General features: G+C 58.4%; 1 protein-coding gene across 2 annotated transcripts in view; it reads left to right on the forward strand.

The window, feature by feature from the left end:
- PDE10A (phosphodiesterase 10A) overlaps window positions 1-10,840 on the forward strand; it is a 230,988-nt gene that overhangs the window by 2,023 nt on the left and 218,125 nt on the right. Inside the window, exon 1 of one of the 2 annotated variants that reach the window (XM_015558397.1) lies at window positions 8-201. The exons of the other annotated variant lie outside the window; for it this stretch is intronic. The gene's annotated coding sequence lies outside the window, so the exon portion shown is untranslated. Of the gene's footprint in view, window positions 1-7; window positions 202-10,840 lie in introns of those variants that run through there. 2 annotated transcript variants of the gene reach the window in all.

The following is a 10,840-nucleotide window of genomic DNA, read 5'->3' on the forward strand; positions in this document are numbered from 1 at the left end:
CAGCTGGTCGTTGTGGGCAGGGGTGTGGGCAGCCTGCATTGACGTCTGGGTGCAGGACACCTGTCTCTGGAGGGTGGGGCGCGGAGCCGGCCCCCTGGTGTGTGTGGCCGGTGAGGGGCAGCAGGGAGGGAGCTGCTCCAGCCCCAGGCTGCTCGGCTGCATCATGGAGAAGCTTGCCTGTGCGTGGCCCTGATGTTGGAGGTGAGGCTGGGCAGCAGGGAGGGATGGGGGAGCCGTGGGCACTCCTCGCATCGGATGAAGCCAGGGACAAAGTGAAGTGGGGAATTTCCTGTGGAAACAAGAGTCGTGCCTGGTATCTGACTCCACAGGAAGGAGGCCCGAGCAGGCACCGTGGATTCTGCTGGAAGCTTTCTGGGTTTGGGGAACAGAGGCCCGGAGGAGCAGGCAGGCTTTTCCTGGGCTGTGGTTCAGAGGCGAAGGTTTGGTGCTGGTGGAGCTCGGGAGGCAGGAGAGGAGGTGCGGGCCTGACCTGGCGCCGGGCAGGGGGAGGCCTCCCCCGCAGAAGGGAGCCTGTGGGCTCTGTGGGCCGGTGGCAGGTGTGGTCCGAGCAGGGCACCCGGAGACATGGGCGTGTGTCTCCAAAATGGAGTCCATGGCCCTGCTCCTGTGACGTCATAAGAAACACAGAGTCCTGGGAGTGCTCCCTGCCCATGAGCCTGCTGCCCCTCGGACCCTGGGCAGGCCGTGCACACCCGGAGGCTCAGGTCCAGCCGGCCCTGGCCCACCCTCGGGGCTGCCTGGAGGAGGCCAGGCTGGTGCTGCTGGCTCCGCGCAGTGACGCCCGGGTTCGGCCGGGCTCAGCTGTGATCTCAGAGCCAAAGCCAGGGCCTTTCTTACAAGGATTTTCCTGGGAAATTGGCATTTGGTAAGAAATTCAAATATTGCAAATGACTTGGTCCGAGCGGCTGGTGTTTTTCCGTCCTGGGGAGGATGATTCGGCCTCGCCAGGAGCCTCTGACCACTTGTCAGCTCCGTGCCCAGCTCTTGGCTGCGACCCGAGGCTACTCTCGAGGCACATGCCACGCTCCCGGGGTGAAGCAGCCCGTGACGTCCATGGGCAGTGACGTCATCGTCACGGTAAACGACAACCCAGGTCCGCGTGATGCTGTTTGAATAATTAATGGATGCATGGCTGCTGGTTATGAAAATCGCATCTGAACAAACGTTTCTGGTCCTTTTTCGCGGAAATGCGTGGTATTGGAAGCGTAAGCGCTGTGCTCAGGGGGTCCTGTCCGACCAGCAGCTGCCTTCGCCGCGCCCCCGGGAGCTGGACCCGCGGGAACGTTCTGCAAGTCGGGATCGGCGCCAGTGGGTCCCTCTCCCCGTGTTACTCAGATGGTCACGGTTTCGCCGTGGCTTCTTGTGCAGATGGGTCTTGTTTCGGAGTCAAAGAATCCGGCGACTTGCCTGCAGCCTTCGTGTTTGGCAGATGAGCACGTGGCTCAGTATTTGCTATGAATGGGTAACCAGAACCACTGAATGTGGACCCTCAATGACCACGTTACGTGGCCGTGTCTCTCTGGGTGGTGGCGTGGCGCCCGCCTGAGGCGGCACAGACAGGTCTCCGTGTGGGGCGGGGCGTCTGGCTGTGCGTTCGCTGGCGAGTTCAGGTGGAAACCTGCGTTTGCGTGACAGGTGGCTGGGCACGTGCCCAGAAATGTAAAGGCGCCTCACACCCCTTGGAACATGGTCATCCACTCCCCCACTCCAGCTGGTGCTACTGATTCTCCTCGGGGCCCCTCAACCAAACTTGACCGCGTGCACCTGGGAGCCGAGGGAGGCGTTTTGTCGTCTGCTGCTGACCTGGGCATCAGAGGGGCTTCTCCCGCGTTCCCCAAACTCGGAAGGCCCGTGCGTTTGTTTATTTCAACCATCGAACGTGCATCCTGGCATGTGTTCCATTAGGGCAGTTGGAGCGGAAGTCTTCATGGTGGTCATTGGTGTTAATGACCGTCAGCAGGTGGGCTCGGCCTAACGCCTCCAATCGCTGGGAAGCCCGCAGGCGCCCTGATGGGTGTGGTGGGAACTTTGGGCCCAAGGACAAAGCGCAAGGTGCTTTTCTGCCCTCACCTGCAGCCAGCCACGCGGTAGGTGTTCACATCCGGCATTTCCCGGTCACGGTGTTGTGATGGCTCCTGTCTTGTTAATCGTGTCTCTTCTGGAGGTTCCTCCTGGGGGTGGAGGTGACTCCTAAAGGGCCGTGTGAACACGCGTGGGTGGCACACGTGGATGGCTCTGGGTTCTCCCTGACGTGGTGGCTCCTCCTGCTTCGCTTCGCTGGGCTGGGTACGAGGGGAATGACGCGGCCTGTCCAGATTTGGCTGAACATTTCCTTGGATGTCCTTTGAAGTTATTTGACGTGTGTGTGTGCGCGCGCGCGCGCGTGCGTGTGTAAAATCACGGTCTGAGTGTGGTCCTCTTGTGGGCTCCCGCTGGCTCTGTGTCCTATGTGTGTCCAGAACTGCACTGATGGAAGATATTTGCATAAAATGTCAAACTTATAAGATGTTGTCCTTACAATGTAGGGACGTTTGGTGTGGAGACATGGACGATGCCAGACAGTTTCTGTTTTGCTGCTGCTTTTGTGTGTGGCTTTGCACGGAGGTGTGACAGTGTTCCAAGGCCGAGGTGGCTGCGGAGGTGATGGGTGTGTGTGGAAGACAGTGTGGGAAGAGTCTCTGATGAAAACAATGAAGAATTATAGTTACTGATGTTTTAAACCAGATCAAGAGAATCATCATCTACTTGGGAACTTTGGTTTAATCACAAGATATTTCATCAGTTACTCTGCACCAAAACATGACATTAAACCCGTTTCCGCACAGTTCCCTCCAGTTAGAGCCCGTCCTCTCGGCCCGTAGGCTCTCTGAAATTCATCCCCACCCTCCCTTCCCCCACTCCTCAAACTGTTCTATATCGTTTTGTCTTCTAGTTTTTTAAAAAATATATTTTTATTGATTTCAGAGAGGAAGCGAGAAGGACTTAGAAACATCAATGACAATAGAGAATCATTGATTGGCTGCCTCCTGCACACCCCACACTGGGGATTGAGCCTGCAACCGGGTATATGCCCTGACCAGGAATTGAACTGGTGACCTCTTGGTTCATAGGTCGCCGCTCAACTGCTGAGCCACACCTGGCTGGGCACCTTCTAATTTTAACTCTCATTTCTTTTAAGATGATTTTTTAGATGTAAAATGATACCAACTGCTTATTGTGACATTAGGAAATTCCCAATTTGGACTCATCGGGTTCTCCTTGGAGATGAGGTTCAGGGGAAGCAGTTGGGACCAGGACACTACCGAGGTGACGCCGTGTCCTCTCAGCACGTCCCGTGAGAAGGCACAGGACGCCGGTGGGCCCTCCTGAGTGGGTGGAGCTTGGTCAGCTGGTCACGGGAACACCTGCCGGGCTTCTCTGTGGGAAAGAGAAGTCGCAACGTGTCCCGAGAACACACCGCTACGCCAGGGCGAGATCTCTGCCTAAAAACATAAAAGGTCGAACACCAGAATCCATAATAAAAGCCAACTCATAACTGTATACATTTCGAGCTTGGTTGCATGCCAATATCTTTCATTTTAATTGAGCTGTAACATTTCCAGAAAGTTCACCCTCTTGGTGAACATTGTAGGTAAATGGCAGGTGGATGGTGTAGTGAATGCTAACACATGTGCACACACAGGTGAAGGAATAGGGTGTTCCAGGCTCCACAGGCTCCCTGTGCTCTGCCCAATCAGATCCCTGCTCGGCGGTCACTGGTTCAATTCTGCCCAATCAGATCCCTGCTCGGCGGTCACTGGTTCAATTCTGCCCAATCAGATCCCTGCTCGGCGGTCACTGGTTCAGTTCTGCCCAATCAGATCCCTGCTCGGCGGTCACTGGTTCAGTTCTGCCCAATCAGATCCCTGCTCGGCGGTCACTGGTTCAGTTCTGCCCAATCAGATCCCTGCTCGGCGGTCACTGGTTCAGTTCTGCGCCCAATCAGCCCTGCTCGGCGGTCACTGGTTCAGTTCTGCCCAATCAGATCCCTGCTCGGCGGTCACTGGTTCAATTCTGCCCAATCAGATTCCTGCTCAGCGGTCACTGGTTCAGTTTTGCCCAATCAGATCCCTGCTCGGCGGTCACTGGTTCAGTTCTGCCCCATCAGATCCCTGCTCGGCGGTCACTGGTTCAGTTCTGCCCCATCAGATCCCTGCTCGGCGGTCACTGGTTCAGTTCTGCCCCATCAGATCCCTGCTCGGCGGTCACTGGTTCAGTTCTGCCCCATCAGATCCCTGCTCGGCGGTCACTGGTTCAGTTCTGCCCCATCAGATCCCTGCTCGGCGGTCACTGGTTCAGTTCTGCCCCATCAGATCCCTGCTCGGCGGTCACTGGTTCAGTTCTGCCCAATCAGATCCCTGCTCGGCGGTCACTGGTTCAGTTCTGCCCAATCAGATCCCTGCTCGGCGGTCACTGGTTCAGTTCTGCCCAATCAGATCCCTGCTCGGCGGTCACTGGTTCAATTCTGCCCAATCGGATCCCTGCTCAGCAGCCATGGCTCCTCACGGCCGCTCCAGGTCAGAGGCTTCCCATCGGAGAGCAGAGACGGGAATACCAACGCATGTGCCTGCTAGCCTGGCCCCAAATGCCCGAGACAGAGTTTCTCCTCCTTGCAGGTGAGGGAGGGGGTCTCTGGGAGGAAGTAGGAGGGCAGACTGGGCCCCGAGCGCAGCAGCCACCCCGGCTCCGTCCTGTCCTCGTGGGTCCCCCGGAGCCAGGAGGCCCTTCCCGCTCCCTCTCTGATAAGGAAATCGCCTGCTTCTTTCACTCGCTGGTGGAATTCAGCACAGCCCCCTCTTTTCGGCAGTGGGACCCCGAAGGAGAAGCGAATGAGGTGATGGATGTGCCGATGCTTCGTCCACTGCAAACAGCGACATGAAGTCAGGGCCCGACTGTGTTCCCCCCATCCCCCCCACAGGCGCTCGGCACCCTGATCCACCAAGGCTTGCTGTGTTTTTCTTTTAAATAGTAACGTTTTGTTGTTAATATTTTAATATCACAGAGGCAGGGAGAGGAAGAGAGACAGAAACGTCAGTGCGGAGAATCACTGACTTGCTGCCTCCTGTGCACCCGCTACCGGGGTCCAGGCCTGTGAACAGGCGTGTGCCCTGGCTGGAAACCGAACCACGGTTCACAGGTCAGCCCTCAGCCACTGAGTCACACCCGCCGGCAGCTGATGTCCACGTTTGGTGAGAGCCTAGGCAGGTCCCTCTCCCTGTGGCCTGGCCTCCCTGCGGCCGGTCTCCCTCTGAGGTTCTTCCGCATCCTCGGGGCCCTCGGGAATTCCTGGCTTCTCCTTTTCCACGAAGCCACGGCGCCTCCTCCGGCAGGACCTCCCCCCTGAATCCTGACCCCTGGCTGGTGCCTCACACGTTCCCTGGGCACGAGGACCATTCCAATACCGTCTGGGTCCCTCTCCTCCCACTGGACCGGAAGATTCTAGAAGGGCTCATTTCTTACACATTCTTGCAGCCCTTAGAGTAGCAAGTTATCACTTGTCAAAACTGTATGCGTGGTAATCTCCGTACTAATTACTGCTGATAGTCCCACAGTGGCGTGGGAAAGTCCTGTTACAATCACTGTAGACATTTGCTGCTTTATTTGAGAGTCGTTTAATACTTTTGGAGACCGATTCAAGTGTTTTGTTGCTGATAGAAAGAATAAGGGTAAACATTTTTTACTTCAATGGCGGGTTTACAGGGTGGATAGGTCATGAGCAAGATTGCTTAAGTTCTGCCCGGCCGCTGTGGCTCGGTGGTGGAGCATCCATAGACCCATGAGTCAAGAGGTCGCTGGTTCAATTCTGGGTCAGGGCACATGCCCAGATTGGGGGCTCAATCCCCAGTAGGGGGTGTGCAGGAGGCAGCCGATCAATGATGCTTCCATCTCTCTATCCTCCCTTCCTCTCTCTCTAAGATCAGTAAAAACATACATATTTTAACACGTTAAGCCCCATGTCAGTCACCGGTGACCGACACTATACTTTCCGTCCGGAAGACAAAACAGGCTGGGCGCTTAATGTGTTAAAAAAGGGACGCTTAAGTTCTGGTAAGGAGTGCGGTCATGTTGTGGACGGGAGTTGCCCAGATGTCCAAGAAGACGCACTGTGACCGTGTCACCATATTTATGAACGGCACCAGCGTGCCTGGCCAGTCCACCCTGACCTGGCTGTTCCACCAAAAGGCCTGTCCTCGCCCAGCCATGGAGGGGTCTCCGCTCCTGATGCTGCCACCTGTCTGTCTGCCAGGGCACCCGTCACCCCACACATCCTCACGCTGGGGACTGAGCCAGGGACTGAGCGCTGGCTATGTCTTCAGAGGGTTCCTTCTAAGGACTTTAAGCCAGCGGTTCTCAACCTGTGGGTCGCGACCCCTTTGGGGGTCGAATGACCCTTTCACAGGGGTCGCCTAAGACCATCGGAAAACACATAGGTAATTACATATTGTTTTTGTGATTAATCACTGTGCTTTAATGATGTTTAATTTGTATCAATGAAATTGGGGGTCACCACAACATGAGGAACTGTATTAAAGGGTCGCCGCGTTAGGAAGGTTGAGAACCACTGTTTTAAGCTTTTGTTAGTGTAGTGCACGCCTTGGCCAACGTCAGCTAACTTCTGTGAACTTCCGTTTCACATTTCACTCCCAGAACATGGGGGGGTCCTCAGGGACCCCCTTCCACGCGCTTGGAATGGTCCCCAGTTTCGGGTAGCAGCCCATCTGTGAGTCATGAGATCTATTTTTGGAGCATCCTAGCCATACTTCCAAAGACTTGATGGCTAAAAGCCAAGACTCACTCAACCATCAGAACTCCCGGCAACTGTGTCTGCGAGGGGAGAGGAGGAGAGGAGAGGAGAGGAGAGGAGAGGAGAGGAGGAGGGCGGCCAGAGGGAGGCAGGGTTAGTTCGTGGCTGTGCGTGCGCTTGGTCCTACTGGGAAAGGCACTTCCTACTGAGTTGAAAAGTCCCCCAGTCCCTGGCCCAGGCCCTCTTTTACAGATGTCTTTGCCTTGATGACAATGGACAGCCCCCCAGGCCAGCGTTGTTATGACCTCATGGCGAAAAAAGAATAAATTAATAAATTAAATGGGTTTATTTAGTTAAACAAGTTATCACAGATCTCTTTGAATTAGGGGTCGTCTCCACAAGGCCCAGGCCTCTGCTGGCTGGTGTGGACACCCCTGGACACAGCCACACCTCAGGGTCTGGTCCCTGCTCCTGTCCCGCAGCCCTGAGCCTCTCCGGGCTGGCTCCCCCTTCCCCCTCCCGCTCCCGTGGGCCCGGCTCCCTCTCCCACTCCCGTGGGCCCGGCTCCCGTGGGTGGAGGGGGTGGAGGCCGTGGTGAGGGTGGTCAGGCTTTCCTTCAGGCCTTCTCCGTGGGTGAGCACAGAGTAGGTTCTCTGCAAATGGCTCTGCGTTAGTGGCACAACGGGAGCCTTTCAGCACTGGGTCCCGACAGGGCTGGGCAGGGAGGGGACGAACGCAGGAAGACATGACAGGTCCACCTGGGGCCTCTGTTGGGCGGGGACGCCAGCCCCGCCGCTCACGGCTGGTTCTGAAGCTCAGGCACCTCCTCTGGGCGTGGCCTCCATCGTCTCCAGGGCTGGTGTCTTGCTAGGTGGTCCCCTGTGCTTGGTCCCTTTGCCCCTGTGCAGGTGAACTCTGGGCATGGGGTGGGGCGGTGGAGGGTGTCCTGGCCGGCATGTGCCCGCACTGACCTCAGTGGGGTGGGGAAGGGCAGGGGCTCTGTGTTGTGGGACCTTGGGGGCTGGCCGTTTGGGGTGGCCCCTTCTGCTCACTGTGTTGCAGACCCTGGGCCTGGCCTCGCTGGCAGGAGGCGGCATCTGCCAAGGCAGCGGGGAGGGGCGGGGTGTGCATGTCCCAGGCCAGGCCGAGGGGAGCAGCCCAGCCCCCCTCCCTCCCCACAGCGTTCACTGCCCTCCTTACATTCTCCCCCCCACAAAGGGTCTGGATGGAACATTACCCAGGGGGCCATCTTCCGGGCTCACTTCCCAGAACCTCAAAGACGCCGATCTGAAATGGGGCGAGCACCGATGTGCATTGTTCACAGTCCTCACGGGGTGGGGGCCGTGGTCCTCAGGCGAGGACGGTGGGTAGAGGGCTCCTTATGGTTTTAGGCGAAACACTGCACTTCTTCGTCTGTCTCCACACGCTCGTCAGGGACGGAGAGCAGAGCCAGGGACCGGATGGGGCCTCTCTCCTTCCCTCCACCCCGGCCTGCCTCTCAGCTCCCCCTCCCCTGGCCCTGGGCCCTGAGTCCTCCGGGAACCGGGAGCTGCCGGCGGGTGGTGAGCACGTGGCCCGGGGGCTCTGGAGTCCAGCTGCCCGAAACACAGTCGCTCCTGTGAGGCGCCCAGCACAGCGCCAGGCGAGGGGCCGGGCCGCTGAGGTGTTGGCTGTGGTGTTGGTAACGGCATTTGCTTCTTAAACGCGTCCAGCGAGCGTGTTCAGGGGAAACGCTTTCAGGATGGACCGTCCGTCCATAGCTGACATCCCCCTGACCGCCTCACCTTCCCCGTGAGCCGAGGGGCCCTTTGCCGTTCTGGCCGATGCCCGTGTCCTGGCAGGTGCCACCGGACAGCGGGCAGACACACTCCCGGCCCTAAAAACCAAGTAGCCCGGCCGGCGGGGCTCAGTGGTCGAGCGTCGACCTAGGAACCAGAAGGTCACGGTTTGGTTCCCAGTCAGGGCACAGGCCCGGGTTGTGGCCTCGGTCCCCAGTGAGGGGCGTGCAGGAGGCAGCCGATCCATGGTTCTCCCTCATCATGGATGTTTCTATCTCCCTCTCCCTTTCTGAAATCAATGAAAAAATGTATTTTAAAAACAAAGAAAACGTTTTGTTCTCTCCTTGGAGCAGTGACGTGTGGACATGCATGTATGGTCACTGGGTATTGGAAGACGGGGAGGGCCGTTGACGCCACGGTTCAGAGCACGTTTGTGGTGACAGAGGGACCAACGGCCAAAGTCGGAGGAAGCCCGCGGCAGTCTAATCGCGAACCTTTAATTAGTGCCCGTCAGTCAACGCGGAAGTGGTGGTTTCTAGCGGCTCGGAGACATGTCTCGTGTTTCCAGTTTCCCGGCCGGTTCACGGCTGCCTCCGGGGCTGGTCCGCAGCCGGAGCTGGCGGACGGGCGGGGCCGCCGGCCGGTCAGAGCCTGAGCGGATGGAAAACCCGACGTCTGGTCAGGAATGCACTGCGGCCGCTCTCCACTCTCGTAAACCTGCCACGTGGCTGAGGAAATAGCATAAAAGATTGGCAGCGCCAAGCGAGGGGCCGCGGGACGAGGTTGGGGCTGTGCCATCTCCAGGCGGGCGCTGGCCGAGCCGGACTTAGGTGGTTTCCTGCCCCCGCCTTCAGGCTCTGGTGAGCTCCCATGTCTAGGACACACTGAAACGGGGGTGGGGGGGCGCCAGAAACCTCACGGCCGCAGTGATAGCGAGGAGCAGCCGGACGGAGCCAGAGAGGTTCAGAACCGGTCCCGCCGTGCCCGACACAGAGCTGGGCTCCTTCCCAGGGTGTCCCCCACACGCGATCACCGTGACCAGGTCACGCCTCCACGCAGGACCGTGGCTCAGAGCGGTGAGTCTGGTGCGATGTGTGTGTGTGTGTGTGTGTGTGTGTGGGGCGGGGTCGGGGGGAGGGGATACACTCAGGATGGGGATGGCGGCCCTTCCCAGGCGGGCCCGCTGGGCTTGATGGAACCGCTGGAGCTGGAAGCTGACAGGCGAGTGGGCAGCCCGCCCCCCAGAGGGAGAGGGGATGGTAACTTCCGGAACACAGGGCGCTCCTGCCCCTGCAGGTGCAGAGACACGGAGGATAATGTGTCGCAGGTTCTTAGCATCTTTTGTAATTATCGTCGAGGTGGGAACAAAACAGAATGGTAATCAGCTGCGGGAGACTTCATGTCGGGGCGGCGTTTCTGGGTCACGAGTTAGCATGTCAGCCCCAAGTCCCCGGTGGAGACGAGGTTTACACCGTGCACTTGTGGGCCAGCCTGCGGGGGCCGGTTAGTGGTCGCAGCCGCAGGCACGTATCCGACCGTGTTTGCGGGGAAAGCCCGGGTGCCCGTCCTCACGGTGCTGGCGGTGACACGGAGGCGTCAGCTCGCACGCAGATGCAGACATCAGCGCGCGGACAGCGGCTGGAGGGGGCGGAGACCGGCCACTGAGGGAGACGCCCGCTGCCCGGCTCGGACGCGCTGCAGTGAGGACGGGGAGTGAGTCTGGCCTGAAAGAGGAGGGTGCTGCCCGGCTGGCGGGGCTCAGGGGTTGAGAGTTGACCTATGAACCTGGAGGTCCCGGTTCGATTCCCGGTCAGGGCACAGACCTGGGTTGCAGGCTTGAACCCCAGTGGGGCGCGTGCAGGGGGCAGCTGATTCTGATGATCGATGTTTCTCTCTCTCTACCCCTCTCCCTCTAAAAATCATAAAAACATTTAAAAAAGAAAAGACATAAAAGTCAAACAATTTCAGTTCTGCGTTTTGCACAGGAAAATGGGTGATTGCCTCCAACATTGGAGAAAATTCGCTTTATTCTCTATTTCATCACGCACGCAGGTTCCTGAAATGTGCGAACCATGAGTTCATTCCCGTAAGCAGCAGCCTTTTGAAAAACGGGCCATGGCCTGAGGGAGGGGCGGGTGGAGCCCCAGGGAGGATCCGCCGGGTCGGATCCGGGAAAGGGGTGCTCCTGGGGTGCTGGACGGCCTGCAGGGAGGGCACCCGGCAGGGGGGTCTGCCGGTGAGAACAGGGGTGCCCCGC

The sequence above is a fragment of the Myotis davidii genome, unplaced genomic scaffold (assembly GCF_000327345.1).
Source record: "Myotis davidii unplaced genomic scaffold, ASM32734v1 scaffold592, whole genome shotgun sequence".
Lineage (NCBI taxonomy): Eukaryota > Metazoa > Chordata > Mammalia > Chiroptera > Vespertilionidae > Myotis > Myotis davidii.